The sequence below is a fragment of the Schistocerca nitens genome, chromosome 3, assembly GCF_023898315.1.
Source record: "Schistocerca nitens isolate TAMUIC-IGC-003100 chromosome 3, iqSchNite1.1, whole genome shotgun sequence".
Lineage (NCBI taxonomy): Eukaryota > Metazoa > Arthropoda > Insecta > Orthoptera > Acrididae > Schistocerca > Schistocerca nitens.
The window spans coordinates 597,095,286-597,117,437 of NC_064616.1; positions in this window are offsets into that span (position 1 = coordinate 597,095,286).

Below are 22,152 nucleotides of genomic sequence, written 5' to 3' on the forward strand. Positions count from 1 at the left end.
CAGCTCTCGCAACGGGTACTTCGTGCCAAACTGAGCGTGACTATATTTCACGTTACGTTCATTGTGACGCACCTGGTATAAGGACTTTCATCTAATACGAAATCCAACATTTGGAAACAGAAAATATGTCGTGACGTAAAGGGTGTTTCACAGTCCATGTTACACACTGCTAGAGATTATAGATGGGATCAAGTTTTACATAGGAACCCACGTCCGGAAGCGTGATCGAAAGACGCTACGGAGCCTCAACGTTATGGGCGCCAGCGCCTGTAAATGTATCTATATGCAGGGTGATTCCGTGATGATGTTACAAGCTTTCGAGGATGATGGAGAAGAATAAATGTATCCATTTGAGGTAAGGGTCCCCGGTTCGGAAACGAACGAGCCGAAAGTTATTGATACCTCTGACAGTTCAAAATGTTCAAATGTGTGTGAATTCCTAAGGGACCAAATTGCTGAGGCCATCGGTCCCTAGACTTACACACTACTTAAACTAACTTATGCTAAGAACAACACACACACACCCATGCCAGAGGGAGGATTCCAACCTCCGGCGGGAGAGGCCGCCCAATACGTGACATGGCGCCTCAAACCGCGCAGCCCTCTGACAGTGGAATACTTGTTACGGCACTGTTGTTGCTAAGATCTTAGGGTAGGCAAATTTCAGAGATGATAGTATGGAACAAAACAAGAAGAAATATCTAGTAAATATGGGAATAAAATGTATACCTTAAGAGCTATAAGCACTTGTTCAATAGAGGAGGTGTGTTCCACACTAGAGAATATGAACAAGTGCTCATATCTCCTCAGGTACACATTTTAGAGCCCATGTTTTTCCTTGTATTGTGCCATACTACCACCTCTGAAAGTGGCATACCCTACATTCTTACAAGGGAACCTCCCCATCGCACCCCCCTCAGATTTAGTTATAATTTGACACAGTGGATAGGCCTTGAAAAACTGAACACAGATCAATCGAGAAAACAGGAAGAAGTTGTGTGGAACTATGAAAAAATAAACAAAATATACAAACTGAGTAGTCCAAGTGTAACATATCCAACATCTTGGAGTATAGAACAGGAAGAGCGCCGTGGTCACGTGGTTAGAGTGAGCAACTACGAAATGAGAGGTCCTTGGTTCGAGTCCTCCCTCGAGCAAAAATTTTACTTACTTTATTTTCGCGAAGTTACGATATGACCGTTCATTCATTGACGTCTCTGTTCAGTGTAATAAGTTTAGTGTCTGTGTTTTGCGACCGCACCACAAAACCGTGCGATTAGTAGACGAAAGAACGTGCCTCTCCAATAGGAACCGAAAACATTTGATCGCAAATTCATAGGTCAACCGATTACTCCACAGGAAAACACGCCTGAAATATTCTATACGACACTGGTGACGGCATGTGCGTCACACTACAGGAATATGTTGTCGACCCACCTAACTTGCACACTTGGCGAATGGGTAAAAAGATTCTTCTACCTTGCCCGATTTAGGTTTTCTTGTGGATGTGATAATCACTCCCAAAAAAGTGATGAAAACATTGAGTTTGTCGCATAAACGGCAACAAATGAATGCAACAGTTTCACAGTCGCACAGTTTTCCCTGTGCTCTGTCAAAACAAACGTTTTTAACGTTTTCAAGTTTTTCCGTGTGTAGACCGTCAAATCCTGCATGTGTCCAAGCAAATCTGAACACGTCCTGGAATTTTGGAGAGCAAAGTTGATCATGTCTGAGTGCATGAACTTTGATAATTGTCTGAAAATAAAAAATTAAAACTCTTCACTCGATGGAGGGTTGAACCAGGGACCTTCCGTTCAGTAGCTGCTCACGGTAACCACGGGACCACGGTGCTGCTCGGTGAACAGGTACCTTAATGTGACATATCTTGCACACGGACTACTCAGTTTGTATATTTTGCTTATTTTTTTCATAGTTCCATACAACTTCTTCCTGTTTTCTCGATTGATCTGTGTTCAGTTTTTCATGGCCTATCCCTGTGCCAACTTATAACTAAATCTGAGGGGGGTGCGATGGGGAGGTTCCCTTGTTAGCAACAACAGTATCAGCACATGTGTTCCAGTGCCAGAAGTATCAGAATGACTTTCACATATAACTTTCGACTCGTTCGTTTTTGAACCAGGGACCCAAACATCAAATGGATACATATACGCCTCTCCCTCATCCTAGAACGTTTATAACACCATCACGCAATCACCCTTTGTATACATACATTTTCAGGTTCTGGCGCCTATAACTTCGACGCTCTGTAGCGTCGTTGGATGATGTTTCTGGACATGAGATAATTGGGGCAAATAGGGCACCACCCCTAAGATGGCGGCCGTGACGTCAACTGATGACGTCATCGAAGATGGTGGCGATGATGTCATCCAGGATGGCGGATTTTTGCAGGAAGTTTGAATTTTGGCGGGAAGATTGCTCACTTAGAGTACCTCCACTAACCTAAGTCATCCAACCACCACCTCCGCCTATGAACCGGTGGGAAGTTTGAATTTTGGCTGGAAGATAGGTCAATTCGCATATCTCTACTAACCTAAGAAAATGGCGTGAAAGAAAGGGCACTTGGACTACCTCCACTAACCTAAGTCACTTGACCATCACCTCGTCCTAGGAAATGGCGTGGGGGAGGACTCGACCCGTGCTGGACATAAGTTTTTATTTTCAGTCTTCATTTAATCAATTAGAGGCAGTAAAGTAGGTCACTTGCGCTACCTCCACTAACCTTAGTCACCCGACCACTAACTCTTCCTTGAGATTGGCAGGAAAAGGACTTGACCTGTGCTGGACATAAGTATTTATTTTGCATGCACCAGTCTTTACTTAAACAATTTGGTATACTACTGCCATGGGGTCCAGAGTCCAACTGATCTAGTACACAGTACTTCCACCAGAGGGCGCCATCGTCTGTTCTGTGACGTAATCCAATATGGAGGACTGGGGTGGGGGAGGGGGAAATGGCGGGAAAAATGTGGTCACCATGGAGTCCAGAGTCCAACTGACCTAGTACACAGCACCACCACCAGAGGGATCTGTGGTCCGTTTCGTGACATAATGCAAGATCACCACCATGAAATCAGCTGATGACACAAGTACCGTTATCCAAGATGGCGGGAAACAGTGTGTTCACCACGAGGTCTGGGCCTACTACACATTACCACCACCAGAGAGCACTGTCATCCATTCCATAACATAATCCAAGATGGTGGGGGAAATGGTGGGAAACAGTGCAGTCACCATGAGGTCTGGACCTAGAACATAGTAATGGCACCAAAAGGTGTTGTCATCCATTCAGTAACATAACCCAAGATGACTGTCTGGAGGGGAAAATGACTCAGCCTGCACTGGCTACTGGAGAGAGGAAGGAGTGTACTTTATTTATTTTGTAACAGTTTATTTAGGGATGGATTTGAGATAGTTTATTTATCACATTGATACAAAACGCACGTTCTGACATGCTTGGGGTCATGCCAGACAGCGTAAATTCCTGTAAACTACACCTAAATAACGCTCTGCAGACACACAAACAACTCCTAAATTACTGAAATAATTTCAATATGGATATGCGAACTCCTGCAAATAATGCAGTACACTGATGTGCAGACACGAAATCAACTCCTAAACTGTCCAAATAATGCATAGCACAGCCTTCAGACCGGCTAACAAAATAATGCAACAGTCACGTAATTAACGTTTGCAAGCACTGCCATCCACCCCCTGTCCACTAGCCCACACAGGAGGCTATGGGCAGCCCCCATGAAGTGACATGGGCGTCAAACCACATACAGACGCCCTCGAGCACGAGGCAGTGACATCCCATTCATACTTGGTACCTGAGAAATTCCACTCAAAATACGTGTTCACCTAGGCACCATTGCTGATGCGACCGGACAGGAGTGAAGACCTATTTGCAGAGCTCGCCGCCGCTGCTGCGAGCCACCGCTGGACACAAGCCAGCGCGAGCCATCACTCTCACGCTGCTGCAACCTACAGCAACTGGGTGAAAGTTGGGTTTGTTTTCCGGTATACAGTTAGAGTTCTCTGAGTGTTATACTAACATCACAGAGCTCCAACGTGCGCTCACACCAGTCCCATATGCCAGACACCTCTGGGCAGCACGTGTGTTTTACCATTGCTGATGCAATACCTGGGGATACTGATGTCACTGAATAGCACAGAATGCATTGTTCCTAGTGCGACATGCGAGTTGCGTCTAAACATGCTTAACTGCCCAGCATGACTGACGCAACGCCACGAAGTACAGGCGTAGCTACAAACCATCGCAAGCACATCTAACAAGGTTCTCAATCTTATACTGATGTCACATGGCTATGTAGAATTAGAACCGAGTTGACCTCATCATCAGGAGAAATCCGAGAAAACGTCGACATGGAAGCGAAGGGAATCAGCGAAGCAGTCGATTTTTTTCTCCGTGTAGGCAGCATTATACAGTATTTCTATTGAGGTACCAGTGATACATGTGAGTTGACTACTGTATTTGACACTTTTCAGGGAGACAGAGAACCATCCATCTCTAAAATTACATGCATCTGTGTTAAAGGATAACAGAGAGTGGACAAGGTGATAGACTGAGCTGGAGCTGTAACATAGTACAATTTAATGGTAGACTGATGATGCATTCTAGAGAGGGGGAAGTTGCTGCAGGTCAATTTTTCCACATTTCTGTGAGGATGCATCAGTCGTATGACATAACTTGTGTTGACTCATATACAGCCATGTGTTTAGTATGTGGTTTAAAGCACTGTCTACTTGCGATCGTTAACGGTAAACCTGCCTGTCATCAGAGGACTTCCATCTCATGCACGATGAAACGTGGCACATTCCTCTAAACAAACTATGATTTGTGCGACGTACTCCATCACCCTGTCGCATCTTGGGTGTGAAATCAAGACTTCAGCTTCATAACTAAGTTAGCGAAAGGTGCTTGTGAGACACTACAATCCCCGTGTATACATTTACATGACAGCTGTGCTGTTTACAGAATTAGTGATGGAATGACTTGTAATTTCCACATGTCGGACGCTGCTGCTGTTTATTTATCTGTTTCCTTGTAAGAGGTATACACTATTACTAACGATCATTTTATATAGGGCTGATGCAGGCATAGTATAATTTCTGAACCATGATTGGATAGGAACAATGGGAGCTATACATCTCCAGAAAGCAATATTATACTTGTATCAAACAGAACCAATGTTTTAAGGGAGTAGTTTTTTTGTTTTATGGTTTGATAACATAGTTTATCATAGAGAAACCGGGAAGAAGGATGTATGTCATCCACTTGAAATATATTTCTCACACTGGAATAATAACAGTGCTACATTCCATATGACTGATACGATGGAAACGCAAGCAATCTAGCATTATAGCCTGTTATGAGAGTGGAACGTTGTAGCCTTAGGAGTGTGTTCTCTCTTACCAATACCTTCCAGGTACCGACCCTAGACTCTAGAACAATACTTCAGAGTTGATAGCTTAGTTGATTTACATAAAAATGTGTCAAACTCCATCCGTCTGGAGCTTCATTGCGCATAAAAATCATTCGTTTCTTGTTCCTCTTAACCATCTACTATTACATCACAACCATTTGAAATCTGTTACTATACATCGATAAGGAGTGCTAACCTCCTCTTGAGAAATCTTGTGCAGTGGATGGGTGAGGACTCGGAAAGCTAGGAGTGTAGCGATCTACTTCTGGTTGGTTGCATATTAAATCGGTTATGGTGCTGCAGGGCGGGTTGGTCAATGACAGTGTGAGGAGGGTCTTTCACTCTCTAATTTTACCCTAAGACAGCGAGAATGCTCTGTGACTCACATACGCAGAGAGATAGATCGTAAATTAAGCAATATGCTCGAGGTGTTAGAAATATGTAGAACGCTGTTTGATATAATTTGATGGTGTATATGTTCGAGAATTAACAATGCATGGACGTACTGCCCAGTCATCTATCCATGTTCTCAATGGTACTCGCAAAGTGGAGAAGGGGTAGTTTAGCTTTGATGCTAAAATTGGAAAACATGCTGTTGCATCATTGGTCGGTGTTGAAATTACTGTAAAATTGCTAAAATTGTTCGAACTATCAACTGTGATGCTTATTATTAGAGTACATCGACGGTGTCTTTTCCATCCCATCCATCCACAGGCACGCTGTTGGTTACAATATAACGACTGACGGACATCGCTTGTTTCAGTTGGAGAAAGAGTTTCGGCGGATGGATAACACTATCTGGGTTGGATAACACTGAACCAGTGATTACCTACATGACTGCAATATGATGAATCAGTCGAAATGGAATGTAGAGTCATCAGCTATTCCATGACTATGACAGATGAGTTTAAATGTAGATCTCGTGAATCACCTTCAAACAGTAGTTTGGAAACTCTCCACAATGTGACCAAACTCCACCAGTTTCATTATGTTATAACTACCTTTTATTTAAAATCATCCAGTGTGTGTGGCGTACTATAGTAGCCTCAGTAACAATATGATTTACACTGTGCGAGGTCTAGTTTTCTGCGAGAGGCCATGGATCAGAACGTCTTAATGCCAGTTTAGAACCTGACATGGACCTCGAAGTCATGGCAGAAAAACAAAATGTACGGCCGTGAACAAAGCATGCTACAGCAGAAAAAAAATAATGTTTCGAACAACGAGACATGGCCACAGGGAGCATGTATGGCGATTTACAGTATACTCCATGGGATACAACCATCCTCCTACAGTACAGGTGATGAAACTTTAAACTGGCTACTGCAGTGGATCAATAGCTGTATATTTAATAGGATCGTCCCACACGGGCAGCAGCAGCAGCAGTTTGACAGGTTTTTTAACATCTGGCCGATTATGTCTCTCTTTCTAAGACGCAGTGGTAGCACTCACAAGAAAAACTTACGAGACATGTGCACCCATCGTTGATTTTCTCTCAGTTATTGACAAAGTATTATACTTAGTAGTAGTAGGGGATGCATGATAGGCTCACCTTGAGGGCTCTGAGCACTATGGGACTCAACTGCTGTGGTCATCAGTCCCCTAGAACTTAGAACTACTTAAACCTAACCAACCTAAGGACATCACACACATCAAAGCCCGAGACAGGATTCGAACCTGCGACCGTATCAGTCGCACGGTTCCGGACTGCGCGCCTAGAACCGCGAGACCATCGCGGCCGGCGGTTCACCTTGAGCATCAGGCTTACAAAGTATATGTTTGTGTTCTGACGTGTGTAAAGGAGATGACTGTGAAATATTGTGATAGCAGAGGGAAGAGTACACCAAGTCATAAGAATGGTACAGATATTTCTACTTCCAGAGTCACAGCTGTCAGCAGGATGTATTTCCGATACTTTGCTCATTGTCAAATTTCATTCAACTGAAACTGCCATCGTAACATTTAATTGTAAGTATAGCGATCAAATATATGTGTGACCTATTTTGTACGATGATTTCGTGTATGTGTGGCCTGTGGTGGGAATGATTCGCGTTTCCCCATTAATGGTAGGAGCTGCCAGAATGGAGAGACCTTATGGAGTGTAGGAATGTAGATGAATTAACCATGTTGTCCTCTAGACGACCGAATAGCGAACTAATACTTGGTACGTGTTGGACGGCTTTCGTTATAAACTGGAAATTTGAGAAGATTCAATATGGAGGTCTGTTTGCACTGGACTATTATTCCCTCACATGTAAATTGTTCAGTTGACTACTTCTGCACATTTTGCGCCTTTATTTAGTTGAGAGAAGATCGAATGTTGTGTATGCACCTAGCATGTGGAAGGCACGTTTGCCAGTTCTCTAGACATGAGAAACACCTAGTTGACCATGTAAATTATAGGGATGATTTGGAATCTGTTACATCAACGACGTCGGTATTCGACAGTGGAAATATCAGTTTCCTGTATTTGTTTCATGTTCTCATGTAAAGGTCCTCACAGATGGGATAAGCGCTAAATTTTCGGGTTTGTAGAAGAATATTTTCCAGTCTATATCTTCGGAATTATGTTGCGCGAGCGATTGGTAGGATACTTCTGTGTGCTTGATATCGAGACATACCGCGAAAATGGTATAATATTATGGCAAACCATGCGAAAATACATGTGTTCTTGTAATCCCAGAGTCTGGAGTGGGTGTGGGAAAGCAAACAAGTAAGCAGGTCCGGTCCAGAAACAGTAACGCGTTTGTGCCAAGGGGAAATAGCCCGAATTTGTATAACAGTTCTTAGAGTGACTTCGGTCCGCTAAGGGTGCTCTCTTCCCCACATGAACCATGGACCTTGCCGTTGGTGGGGAGGCTTGCGTGCCTCAGCGATACAGATAGCCGTACCGTAGGTGCAACCACAACGGAGGGGTATCTGTTGAGAGGCCAGACAAACGTGTGGTTCCTGAAGAGGGGCAGCAGCCTTTTCAGTAGTTGCAAGGGCAAACAGTCTGGATGATTGACTGATCTGGCCTTGTAACAATAACCAAAACGGTCTTGCTGTGCTGGCACTGCGAACGGCTGAAAGCAAGGGGAAACTACGGCCGTAATTTTTCCCGAGGGCATGCAGCTTTAGGGAATTAGATTAGGAAATGAGATACTTAAAGTAGTAAAGGAGTTTTGCTATTTGGGGAGCAAAATAAATGATGATGGTCGAATAAGAGAGGATAAAAATGTAGACTAGCAATGGCAAGGAAAGCGTTTCTGAAGAAGAGAAATTTGTTAACATCGAGTATAGATTTAAGTGTCAGGAAGTCGTTTCTGAAAGTGTTTGTATGGAGTGTAGCCATGTATGGAAGTGAGACATGGACAATAAATAGTTTGGACAAGAAGAGAATAGAAGCTTTCGAAATGTGGTGCTACAGAAGAATGCTAAAGATTAGATGGGTAGATCACATAACTAATGAGGAAGTATTGAATAAGATTGGGGAGAAGAGAAGTTTGTGGCACAACTTGACCAGAAGAAGGGATCGGTTGGTAGGACATGTTCTGAGGCATCAAGGGATCACCAATTTAGTATTGGAGGGCAGTGTGGAGGGTAAAAATCGTAGAGGGAGACCAAGGGATGAATACACTAAGCAGATTCAGAAGGATGTAGGTTGCAGTAGGTACTGGGAGATGAAGAAGCTTGCACAGGATAGAGTAGCATGGAGAGCTGCATCAAACCAGTCTCAGGACTGAAGACCACAACAACAACAAGGGTGCTCTGGCCACCCATCAGGTGTGGATAACCGCCGACCTCGCAGGGAAATATCTACTGCTGTGAGGAGTGTATACGGTGCCGTCTGTCTTCACAGTATATGTACAAATTAAATAAAAGGGACGATTTTGTATGGCGCAGGATAGGAATTGCGTGTTTACTACATCGACATGGTACACGGTGATATATTTCTGGGTTTGAGATCAGTTTCACACTCTAATAATCAAGCTACTGTCCACAGTGGGAAAGCAGTGTAATTGAGTAAGAGTCTTTCCGCATTTGACGATATGTAGGGGCACATTGCATTGTTTAATTGTAGGTGCAATATGGCGATCTGTGTAAAACAGTTTCTTCCTGTTGAAAGCCTCATCTGCAGAAAGAAAAAAAAAAAAAAGGCGGACAGTGCTTCGAAACCAGAGGCATCAGTAATTCGGCAGGTAAATTCGAAAAGAGTCAATCATAATGCTCGATTCATTCACAAGACATCCTTTTGTGCTGGGATATAGGAGTCTCTGCATAGCAGTGGGAACGTTTGTGTGTTGAAAGCATGAAGGGTAACATGTGATGGATGGGGTACCACATTAGGACCACGAGGAAGACTGCATTCGACGTTATTCTGCGCTATTTCTGTACCGCCCTGCATGGTGTCGTGGTTGCAAAGCTGGACCTCGCCATGGACGTCGGGGGTGACGTTGCGCATCATGCAGTCTATTGCCCACAATTTTAGTCGTAACACGGCATTCTGTGACTGCACGAAAAGCATTATTCACCATGGTGACGTTGTTGTCAGGGTTCCTCCGAGCCATAATCCGTGGGTAGCGGTCATCCACTGCAGTTGTAGTCCTTGGGCGTCCTGAGCGAGACATGTCATCGACAGGTCCTGCCTCTCTGTATCTCCTCCATGTCCGAACAGCATCGGTTTGGTTCACTCCGAGACGCCTGGACACTTCCCTTGTTGAGAGCCCTTCCTGGCACAAAGTAACAATTCGGACGCCATCGAACCTCGTACTGACCGTCTAGGCATGGTTGAACTACAAACAACACGAGCCGTGTACCTCCTTCCTGGTGGAATGAGTGGAACTGATCGGCTCTCGGACCCCCTCCGTCTGATAGCCGCTGCTCATGCCTGGTTGTTTACATCTTTGGGCGGGTTTAGTGACATCTCTGAACAGTCAAAGGGACTGTGTCTGTGATAAAATATGCGCATTCAACGTCTGTCTTCAGAAGTTCTGGGAACCGGGGTGATGCAAAACTTTTTTGATGTCTGTCTTTGCAACTTGCAAATGTATATACAGGCTGTTCGGAAATTCACGTTAAAAACTTCTACGACAAGTAGAAGGGAGTGAGTAGACAATATTTTGAACTGGAACCTATGTCGGGAAACGTACCGTTTCTGTGCTTCAACCATTTGAAAACATGTTGGTAACGCGACCACTTTTACGAATAACTGGTTAGGTGTGACACAGTACATCACTTGTTGGACAATTCCAGTTATTAATGGTCAAAGAAATCGATTGCGTATTCATTTACGAGTTCTCTTCAATGTGATGCAGTACGGTCTCGTCCAGTCCGGATATGCTGCGTCTCCTTAGAGCACCACAGTCACTCCTATTAACGTTGAAGGTACCCAGTGTATTGAAGCCGTATTGTGACGAAAAGGATATGCGGTGGAGTCGAACGTTATGAAGAACGATATCGATAAAGACGACCAACAGCTCCTCCATTACAATGAGCTTCGCGATTGAGAAGGATCATGTATGTGTAATCTGCAAACGTGTACTCAACCACGATGCTGAGGCGATACGACGTAACCCCCTCCCCCCACCATGAGAACTCTGTTGCATGCCTACATAGCAAACATATTTTCAAAAGGCTGTCGCACGGGAATGGTACGTTTACGGACATGGGTTCCTATTGAAAATATTATGTCTCCCCCACCCTCTTACAAGCCCTACAAGTTTGTTACGGGAATTTCCGAACATCCTGTATATGTATATTCAATATTTGCAAGCTTAAGAACTCCACATGCACAAAATATTTAGTCGCAGCTTTAGCATAAATAGTGAAAACAGTAATAGCAGCAGTAGAAAAAACTTGAAAGCCTACTTTTTTGCGGTAAGTAGAATCTTTCTTCTTTTCGCTGTCCTTATCCGTGTTTTCGCGGGGTCGACATATTAATCTCGATTTGACAGTTCTAACAGTAGAGTGTGGTCGGATGTCCTTTCTGTCGCTGCCCACTGCGAAACGGAAAATACGAATTTATTCGGTTTACTTTGAGAGATAAAATTGGACATCGCAGGCAAGAGCATAATCTCTAAGAAGTAAATTATACAGTAGGAAATGCTGCAATCAGCCACAAGATTTTCTGAAATGATTTTATTCTGTGATTGCTAGTTTCGGGCCTGAGCCTATCATCAGATGGTAGCGTCGACTTCTTCGCAAGTTTTACATTTGTGTCTTCCTGAAAAGCCCTCCTTTACGTATTTTAAGACAAAGGTTTCATTTTATTTTACAATCCATACTTTATTTAGTTTAGTTGTCTTATAATATGTAAAGGAGGATTAATTTCCTTTTACAATCCGTACTTTATTTAGTTAAGTTATCTTATTGTATGTAAAGGAGGGCTTTTTGGGAGGACAAAAATTTAAAACTTGCGAAGAAGTCAACGCTACCACCTGACGATGGGTTCAGGCCGGAAACTAGTAATAATACAACAAAATAATATAAAAAAACTTGTGGGTGGTTGTAGTATTTCTACAGTGTAATTTGCGAAAATAGCTGCTGCGGTGCTCTCCAACCAAAATAGGTAAAATAATGTCTTTAAGAAGCGTCTTCGAGCGTACTTGCTCCAAACACACTGCTGAATATGCAGGACGTCCTGTTTACCTCGATCACGACAAATAACCTTTTGTCGAAAAGCAAACTAAAAGATGCACCAAGAAAGTTTTGTTTAGCTACCGGAAGGACATTACTGTGCATAACTATCTTTCTTATAACTTTGTTCTTTAAGACAACATGAACAGCAGTATGTCTTTTTATAAATGTCACACTATTTTTTTTATTCGGCAATCCACTTCCACTTCTCTAGACCTGTTCAAAACCGCACCACAGAGTACCACTCACGTAAGCATGACGTTACCAAAATCGTAACACAGAACTGACTTTGACTTCCGTGTATTAGGGCAGAGTGCAGAACCGTAATCCGTCCACTACTTGCCGGAGTTGACAGTAAACAAATGGAGATTAAAAAAAAAAATTGAAAAAAATGCACACCGGTCATGGACGAGTAGCATTTCAGTCCTCTTTCCGTCGGTGTACTGTATGCTCACACAAACATTCAACTGAAGACGGTTGACTGAATGACCAGAGTGCACTTTACTCGTGTTTCCCTTCAGGAAGCCCGCTGCTTCCGGAAAGATACTACGTGTGACGCTAACGCAAGAAGTTTTCCCCTCATCTGTGCCCGTTAGCCGTATTCCGTTGCATATTCTTGACAGCCAGGACAGGAAAACCACACCAGCTTCCTGCTCAGTGCTGACACAACGGGCACAGAGAAGTAGCTGGTTTTGCCTTTCCCTTTTCTTTTCACATGGTGCAGTATGGAGCACGGAAACGACAGACATTCGTCTCTCAGAATACGGCGTGAAAGGGTACAGTACCGCCCGACATTGAAAATAGGTACAACATTCTTCGTTATTCTTGTCAGAACAACATATTTTTTCTAATAATAACTCAATTTCAATTAATACAGCGAAGCCGGATACCAGTGTGGGAAAGAATGACAATTTATTTATTTAATTGATCACATGTGCACTCCCACAAAATAAATCCCTACATCCAGTTTGGTGAGATCTGTGAAATGAATGAATGTATGGTCGTCTGCTAACCGCAGATAGTGAATGTGAATATATGATCATCTTTGAGACGGTACTTGGGTCACCTTTGGTGGGACCAAAGAGATGAAATTTACCTGAGCTTTGAGCGCCTGAAATGTGGCTGACCAATGGGTAGCATGGTCTTCCCCCACCTTGACGGAGGTGCGAGATGACCTGAAGAACGGCCATGTTTCAGAACTCGGCTGCTGGATCTAGTGTTGGTAAGATCTGTCTTAGGTGTGCTCTGTAAAGACAAAAGAGTGGAGACATGGTATGCATGTGAAATACTTAAGAGTAGTTTGGAATAATAATTTCTCTATTTCAGGAACTTTTGTGGGGAGAATTAAATGTCAGGCAGGTAATATTAATGGGATCGTAGTAATCTTCGGAAGTGACCAACGGTCACAATGAAACCACGTGTAGCAATAAGTTGAAATACTTCCATGTGCTTAAGTTAAGCTGAATTACTAGCGTGTGTACTATAAGTTGAAATATTTAAGAAATGGCGTGTGCAGGACTTGAAATTAGAGACGAGTACTTCCACGTGGTGAGTACTGTGTGAGTCTCAATCTGTGTATGAGACAAAGGATAAAGAGAAGTACTCGTCCATGGTATCAGTTGAGGACTCGCGTGTGTGATGAATATGTTCTTAATATTACTTTGCGTGTTATGTTTCCGTGTGACTCTTGATTCAAACTATAATACTCTGAGAGAGAAGCAAGGTGAGTCAGCCGTCTATCCAGCAACGCCACTTGGCTTGCATTGCACAGGAAGACGTGCATATATCCTCCAGAGTTCGTAGTAGGAAAGAAAAGTTACGAAGTGGGGCAGTGTCGTGTGAAACTGGGATGAATTTTAATTGAAGTGGGAAAGCTGAAAGTGATGTGATTATAACGTTGTGACGATTCCTTGTGTTGTATTCCATGTTGCAGTGTGGTGTATGTCATGTAATTTAAGTATGTGTGGTTTGCATGGGAGAGTAGCAAGGTAGTTTCAGAGGTAGTGGGGTATGCATATTCCTTTTGCACCGCTCGGTCGGGAGGAAAGTTTCGTGATGATGGTTGTGAGAGTCGAAGTGTGAGATATAGCAAAAGATCCACCATCCTATCCAGAAAGTGCACTGTAGCATTAAGTAATTACGAGACCATAAGACAGAGAATCACCAAAGTAAAGCCCTGCCCACTGGGCGGAATTTCTCATGTGTTATTGTTGTAGGTTATAGAATTTGTGTGTTTAGGTTATAGAATTTATCGGAATAAATAAGATAGTGAAAAGAAAAAGATTGGTGGCCTTTTCCTTCGAATTGTATGTTGTCAGGATATCCAGAATTTATAATGTGTGCGCCATTCATATTCAGTGCGATGGCCACGTATTGATCAAAGCCGTTAAATAAGAAAGAAAATGTGGTATTGCCAGTGCGTAGTGAACAGTCAGAGTTCTGTAAATTACTAATAGTTAGATGTGCGTTTCTATTGCGTAATATTCATACAGGAGAATAATTTGTAACTTAATTGTGAGTACTAGAGTTCATGTTACTCGATAAATAAGAATGAATCCACTCGCTTGGCAGACCACTCATCTTGCAGGCCTGACTGCTTGATGCCACAGTATGAGCAAGGCATGTGGGTGCCTCTCAGGCGAAACTGTTGATAAGAGCTGTTACCTACGTAACAACGAAACTTTGCCAGATGAGGTTCTATGCCTATCGTCCGTCCAGCATATGCAAGACTGATATTAATAAGACCGACAAACTGCAGGGACGGATTCCTGAATGGAAATCGAGGAAAGGAAGTAATATGACCAGTGGTCCGGAATTGGACGGTGTGCTCGCAATGACAACAAATCGTCCCGGAACAAAGTACAGAGCTGCATCGCATCCACGCCGCAACAGATGTTCAAAGTGGCCTCCATGGGATCCAATGCACGCGTTCACACGTCGCGTCATGGAGTGCCGCAGTCTTTCGCAAGTTACAGTCTCTCTCCGAATAGCATGAGAGGCATCGTGAACACACTGTTGAAGGGTCTGCACATCAGGAACTGGTTCAGCAAACACAATGCTTTTCAGATGCCCACATTGGTAAAAATCTAGAGAGTATAAGTCCAGTGATATAGCAGGCCAAGCTAAAGGGCCTCCGCGTTTTATCCAATTTTCGGGGAAGATGTTAAGTTGTCGGCGAACTGTAATGCGGAAGTGGGGTGGTGTTCCGTCATGCAGAAACGACGTAACCTATCGTACTGCAAATGGCACATTCTCAAGCATCCGATACAGATTATTACACAGGAAGTCCAGGTACGTTCCTCCGTCAAGGCGTTGTGGAATAATAACAGGTCCAAGCATGTGGTTCTTGAATCACACATTGATGCTGAACCGATGCTGATGAGACGCCTCAACCATTCCCCGAGGATTGTCTGTCGCTCACAGATGAGGATTGTGCAGATTGATGATGCCAGTTTTGGTAAAGGTTGGTTCGTCGGTAATGAGGACTGATGACTGAAATCCCATAATTGTGATAGTCTGGTTCAAAAACCATCGACAAAACCCTTCCCGTGGAGAAAAACCGCTGCTGATAAACCTTGCACTCGTTGCAGGTGGTAGTGATAGTAGCGGTTGTCTTGCAGGGTACAAGTAATCGTACTTTGCGTACACAATGTTGGCGGGCCACTTACCTTGAGTTTGTACTATATTCTGTACAACTCGGTCCTCCAGATCTCGTGTACGCACAGTCCGCTGCCTCCCTCCACATTCGTCTGTCTAAAAGGACCCATGATCACACAAACACTCAAAAAGGGCTTGGAATTTTTTGTGATGCAGTTGATGTCTGTGAGGGTACCTGTGTAGGTATAGCCGTGCTGCCTCTCGACCGTTTCCATCTGCTTGGCCGTACACAAACACCATCTCGGCTTGTTCCCGACATGAATACCGGACCATTCTGCTGCTTACAGTACGCTGCGTCAATTACACAGCCTGCAACACACAAGGAACACACGGAACGTGGTCAGAGGAACTTTCATTTGCAGCACCTTCTACCGTGGCAACGATGCGTTTCCAGACACATGTTCATAGGACCTTTTTTCCTCCGTTTCGAGTCAGGAATCAGTCCCTGCAGATTGTCGGGTTTATTACTGTTCATCCTGTGAGGTGTGTTTAACAATGCTGAAGGACCACGTTCCTTACACCGAAACAAAAAAAAAAAAAAAAATGTTCAGTAAACATGGTCTCTAAGCCGGCCGCAGTGGCCGAGCGGTTCTAGGTGCTTCAGTCTGGAACCGCGCGACCGCTATGGTCGCAGGTTCGAATCCTGCCTCGGGCATGGATGTATGTGATGTCCTTAGGTTAGTTAGGTTTAAGCAGTTCTAAGTTCTAGGGGACTAATGACCCCAGATGTTAAGTCCCATACTGCTCACATCCACTTGAACCATGGGCTCTAAAATGCGTACCTTAAGAGCTATGAGCACTTGTTCATCTTCGCTTCTGTGAAACAGATTCCTTCTTCTGAACAACCTCATAGTTCTTAAGGTATGCATTTCAGCGCCCATGTTTACTGGACTTTTTTTCGTGTTTTGGTCTAGTGAACCTGTCCCCAAAGATTGTAAAAGTATTTTCGAAACGTTCTGTATATTTACATTTACACCTTGCGTAAAATAATTTTGACCATCTGCCTCACAGCATGTTGCTTCACTTTGGGACACAGTACAGCAGCGATTCTGCATGACATGGGTATAGCAAGTTCTTGACGGCTTTCCAGAGACGTTTACACCAGTGTCACGCGAGTCACATTAATTACTGGCCGATGGTAATAGGTTTCGGAGCTGGCGCCCGATAGTTTCCTAGATATGCTAAACCGCGCCCAGATCAGACGAATTTGAGGGCCAAGACATAAAAGCTCCTCAGACAACCGAGGAGCAATTTTGGCCTGCTGACACGGACACTTGCACTACTGGAAGATTTCATTGCTTTCGGGGAAGACATCAGGCTTGATGGGTTGCATGAGATCCGCAATAACATTCACGTAGTCCGTAGCTGTCATGGTGCCTTCAATTACTACCGCAGGTCGGCCTGCGCAGTGCGTGTAGAGAGCCTGTATAAAGTCTGTATAGGAGCGGAGACTTTTTCTCGTTCCGGTCCCTCAGGTCCATTTAGCCTGCTGTCAAATGAACATCTGGATCTTTCCCGAGGTAAAAGACGGCCGGCGCGATGGACCCGACATCCTCCCCTAACGATTACACAGCAAATACAGGCTGTACCCCACCTGCAGTCACGGGAATAGCCTCGTCAGGGGCTTGCGATACGTGTCAATAACAATTCAAGGCCAATGTGTGAAAGAGAATTTCTACTGCGCACAGGAGAAAGTTAGCTGAAGCAACATTCATCGACATATGTGCACAAAAACGCATTGAGGTAAGATAGAGCTGGTGTAAACCGTCCTATTCACAGTTATGAGGGAGGACAGGAAAGTAACGCACAATAATTTTTCCCCTCTACTATTGCAACTGGATGTTGACATTTCACGAGAAACTGGTACAACTGCCTAATATCGTATAGGGATCCAGCGAGCACGCAGAAGTGCCACAACACGACGTGGCATCGAGTTCCGTTCGTCAGTTTTTTTTTTTTCAACACAGTCATTTTCTTTACTATTCATATTACAATTGATATAATGGGAAAAATACGTGTAATCGGATGAACTTTTATTAAATTTACAATCTTATTTGGCAGTCTACTAATTTTTATTATCACAAATAATGTAATATTCATAACTATCGACTAGTAAACGACCAAAGCATAAAGCGATACTGAAAATGTATGCTTGTCCGTGTCTTCAAAACTGTTCGTATTTAATCGAAAGAGAACGAGAAATTTCTTCTTGGAAGACGCTATTAAAATACACTCGATACTGTATAACCAATTATCGGCGGCGATTTTTAAGGAAATACTACGTTATGCATGGTTTGCTTCCAAACTATCGTCTGAAAGAGGTTTTTGAAAATTTTAACGAGGTTAGTTTTTCCACGGAAAACGTCAAAAGACTTTGCGTATGCGGAAACATAGCATTTATTCAATGCAGCTGGTACCGTTTAACTTTATGTTTTCCATGTTTTTACGAAAAATACCATCCTGCAACTTGTACTCCCAAAGTCGAAAGCGACAATTAATTGTACATCTTTCGAAAGCCGTCTGTGCCGGTCAAAACTTGGAGGTAACAAGTCGTTTCAGGCTCCTTCCAGGTATAAGGGATTTCTCAGATCACGGACAAGCATACATTTTCAATATCACTTTTTGCCTTTGGCCGTTTACTAGTCGGTAGTTATGAATATTACATTATTTGTGATAATAAAAATTAGTAGACTGCCAAATAACATGTTAAAGTTAATAAAAGTTCATCCTATTACACGTATTTTCCACATTATATCAATTGTAATATAAATAATAAAGAAAATGACTGTGTTGAAAAAAAAAACTGACGAATGGAACTCGATCCAGCGGCTTGAACGCCAACCACTTTTTTTTTTTAATAGTTCTATATTATTCGTTGAAATTGTTCAAGGCGGACGTCCGTGCCTGCTCAGTTTATTCGATGGTCCGCTCGCTCAGTACTTTTATCAGAAATGAATGCTAGCATTTCTGACGGAACACTCTTTTTTTTTTCATTTTTTTTTTTTCATTGTTGATCGTTGTGTGTGGTCGTTGCGGACGTCGCCAGACATCCTGTTCAAGTTCGGTGGTTGATCCTTCCACTCAGTTTTTTATTGACCGAACACGCTGAGCTACCGTGCCGCCTCACTTGGCTGCAGCCACTTCATGGTTAAAATGACCACGCACATATATATTTGACGACCGACATTATCTTGCGATGTTCTCAGTAACGTTTGAAAAGTACGGGCTACTGCTTACACATTTTGTTGTCCTCATGGAGTACTACGAGTGTACGAAGTTTGCAGTAAATCCGCGTTCCAAACGTCGTGGCCTCCCCTTGCGAGAAGCGTACCATTATATGAGTATAGTTATTTCCTCGCAAACTTTCCGCGCTGGACGACAAAAGACTAAAATATGGTTGGTCGGCGTTCGGAAGAATCTGTAGAGTGGGAGAATATGACTCGCCTTCTGAGTTACAAGGGAGGGGAGCCGAGCTTTGCTGGGAAGCCAGCGGTGGAGAGAAGAGGCCTTCTGTTTTGAGTGCCCGGGTTTAACGGTCGCTCAGTATCAGCTTTTGTTGGTATGGACGGACTTGTTGTCTTTGCTCTCAGGAGATTTTATAGTTAGAACGGTTAGGAACTGTACTGTAGCGAATTTATACGATTCTGGACTTCAACTCTGGATTGGGAGTCGTTGTTGAGTACGAAGCCTTCAGTGATTGAGAGCACTTCTTCTGCCTATACTCAAGTTGAGGAGTTATCTGAACTCCGTGTTTGGGACTGGGAGTTCGCGTTTCTCGTCTGTAGAACACCGAGAGGAGAAGACAGATTATACTACTCAGAGGACCGTCTTGTGCCGTCCTAGTGGTTGAATGAGTTTTTTTTATATATTTTGTTGCTGGAGCACTTCCGTCGTCGCAGACATGTACGAGAACCATCAATCCGACACATCGGACGCAGTACATACGGTGATATTGCTAATTGCTTCGGCTTGTTAGGGCTATAAAGTTAAATAGCTGTGATCAAGTAAATTTTATTTCCACTGAGGTTGCAAACCACTGTAGATCATCTTTGAAAGTAGTGTCTTCTAGTGTTTGGTTCGTAGATGATGTCAGTCATCTCGCGTTATTTATATTAGATCGCATAGTCAAAAAAAGGGGCAGATTTGGGCAATTGATTAATCGTATTGGTAAGGAAATTTATTTGTATCTATTTAAGTCCATATAAACATTTGTAACATAAAGGGGTTTCAATCTACAATAAATGTACACTACTGGCCATTAAAATTTCCACACCACGAAGATGACGTGCTACAGACGCCAAATTTAACCGACAGGAAGAAGATGCTGTGATATGCAAATGATTAGCTTTTCAGAGCATTCACACAAGTTTGGCGCCGGTGGCGACACCTACAACGTGCTGACATCAGGAAAGTTTTCAACCGATTTCTCATACACAGACAGCAGTTGACTGGCGTTGCCTGGTGAAACGTTGTTGTGATGACTCGTGTAAGGAGGAGAAATGCGTACCATCACGTTTCCGACTTTGATAAAGGTCGGATTGTAGCCTATCGCGATTGCCGTTTATCGTATCGCGAGATTGCTGCTCGCGTTGGTCGAGATCCAATGACTGTTGGCAGAATATGGAATCGGTAGGTTCAGGAGGATAATACGGAACGCCGTGCTGGATTCCAACGGCCTCATATCACTAGCAGTCGACATGACAGGCATCTTATCCGCATGGCTGTAACGGATCGTGCACCCACGTCTCAATCCCTGAGTCAACAGATGGGGACATTTGCAAGACAACAACCATCTGCATGAACAGTTCGACGAAGTTTGCAGCAGCATGGACTATCACCTCGGAGACCATGGCTGCGGTTACCCTTGACGCTGCTTCACAGACAGGAGCACCTGCGATGGTGTACTCAACGACGAACCCGTGTGCAAGAATGGCAAAACGTCATTTTTTCGGATGAATCCAGGTTCTGTTTACAGCATCATGATGGTCGCATCCGTGTTTGGCGACATCGCGGTGAACGCACTTTGGAAGCGTGTATTCGTCATCGCCATACTGGCGTATCACCCGGCGTGATGGTACGGGGTGCCATTGGTTACACGTCTCGGTCATCTCTTGTTCGCATTGACGGCACTTTGAACAGTGGACGTTACATTTCAGATGTGTTACGACCCGTGGATCTAACCTTCATTCGATCCCTGCGAAACCCTACATTTCAGCAGGGTAATGCACGACCGACCGCATGTTGCAGGTCCTGTACGGGCCTTTCTGGAGACAGAAAATGTTCGACTGCTGCCCTGGCCAGCACATTCTCCAGATCTCTCACCAATTGAAAACGTCTGGTCAATGGCGGCCGAGCAACTGGCTCGTCACAATACGCCAGTCACTACTCTTGATGAACTGTGTTATCTTGTTGAAGCTGCGTGGTCTGCTTTACCTGTGCACGCCATTCAAGCTCTGTTTGACTCAACGCCCAGGCGTGTCAAGGCCGTTATTACGGCCAGAGGTGGTTGATCTATGTTCTGATTTCTCAAGACCTATGCACTCAAATTGCGTGAAAATGTAATTACATGTCATTTCAAGTATAATATATTTGTCCAATGAAAACCCGTTTATCATGTGCATTTCTACTGCGTGTAGCAATTTTAATGGCCAGAAGTGTATAAGCAGAAACAACATTTATCATTTTATAGTTACTAGTTCCTTTAATCATCCATTTATGTTTATGTTGTAATTTATATGTTAAAGAGCAAGAACGAGGAGATATCATCGTTAAGAGATCTTAAGATCTGCTTCAGGGGGTAGTCAGACAGGGCCAAATCTTCATTTTAGCGTTAATTATTTTCCGTTGCGCACATTCATTTTACACCCGCCTGGAGTAGCATCTTGGAAAGTTTATGACAAATGCGGAAGTAAGTCAGCAGTCTGAAAATGCTTTACTCCAACGAGACGGACTTCTACCAACAGGGCATATTGAAATTGGGACCAATATGGGGGAGATGTGTTGAGAATGTTGGCGACGATGTAGGAAAGTACACTGAAGAACCAATCTGATACAGCAGCGAGCACGCAGAAGTGCCGCAACACGACGTGGCATGGACTCGACTAATGTCTGAAGTAGTGCTGGAGGGAACTGGCACCGTGAATCCTGCAGAACTGTCCATAAATCCGTAAGAGTACGAGGGGGTGGAGATCTCTTCTGAACAGCACGTTGCAAGGCGTCGCAGATTTGCTACACAGGGTTTATGTCTGGGGAGTTTGGTGGCTAGCGGAAGTGTTTAAACTCAGAAGACTGTTCTTGGAGCCACTCTGTAGCAATTTTGGACGTGTAGGGCGTCGCAGTGTCCTGCTGGAATTGTCAAAGTCCGTCGGAATGCACAATGAACATGAATGGATGCAGGTGATGTGACAGGATG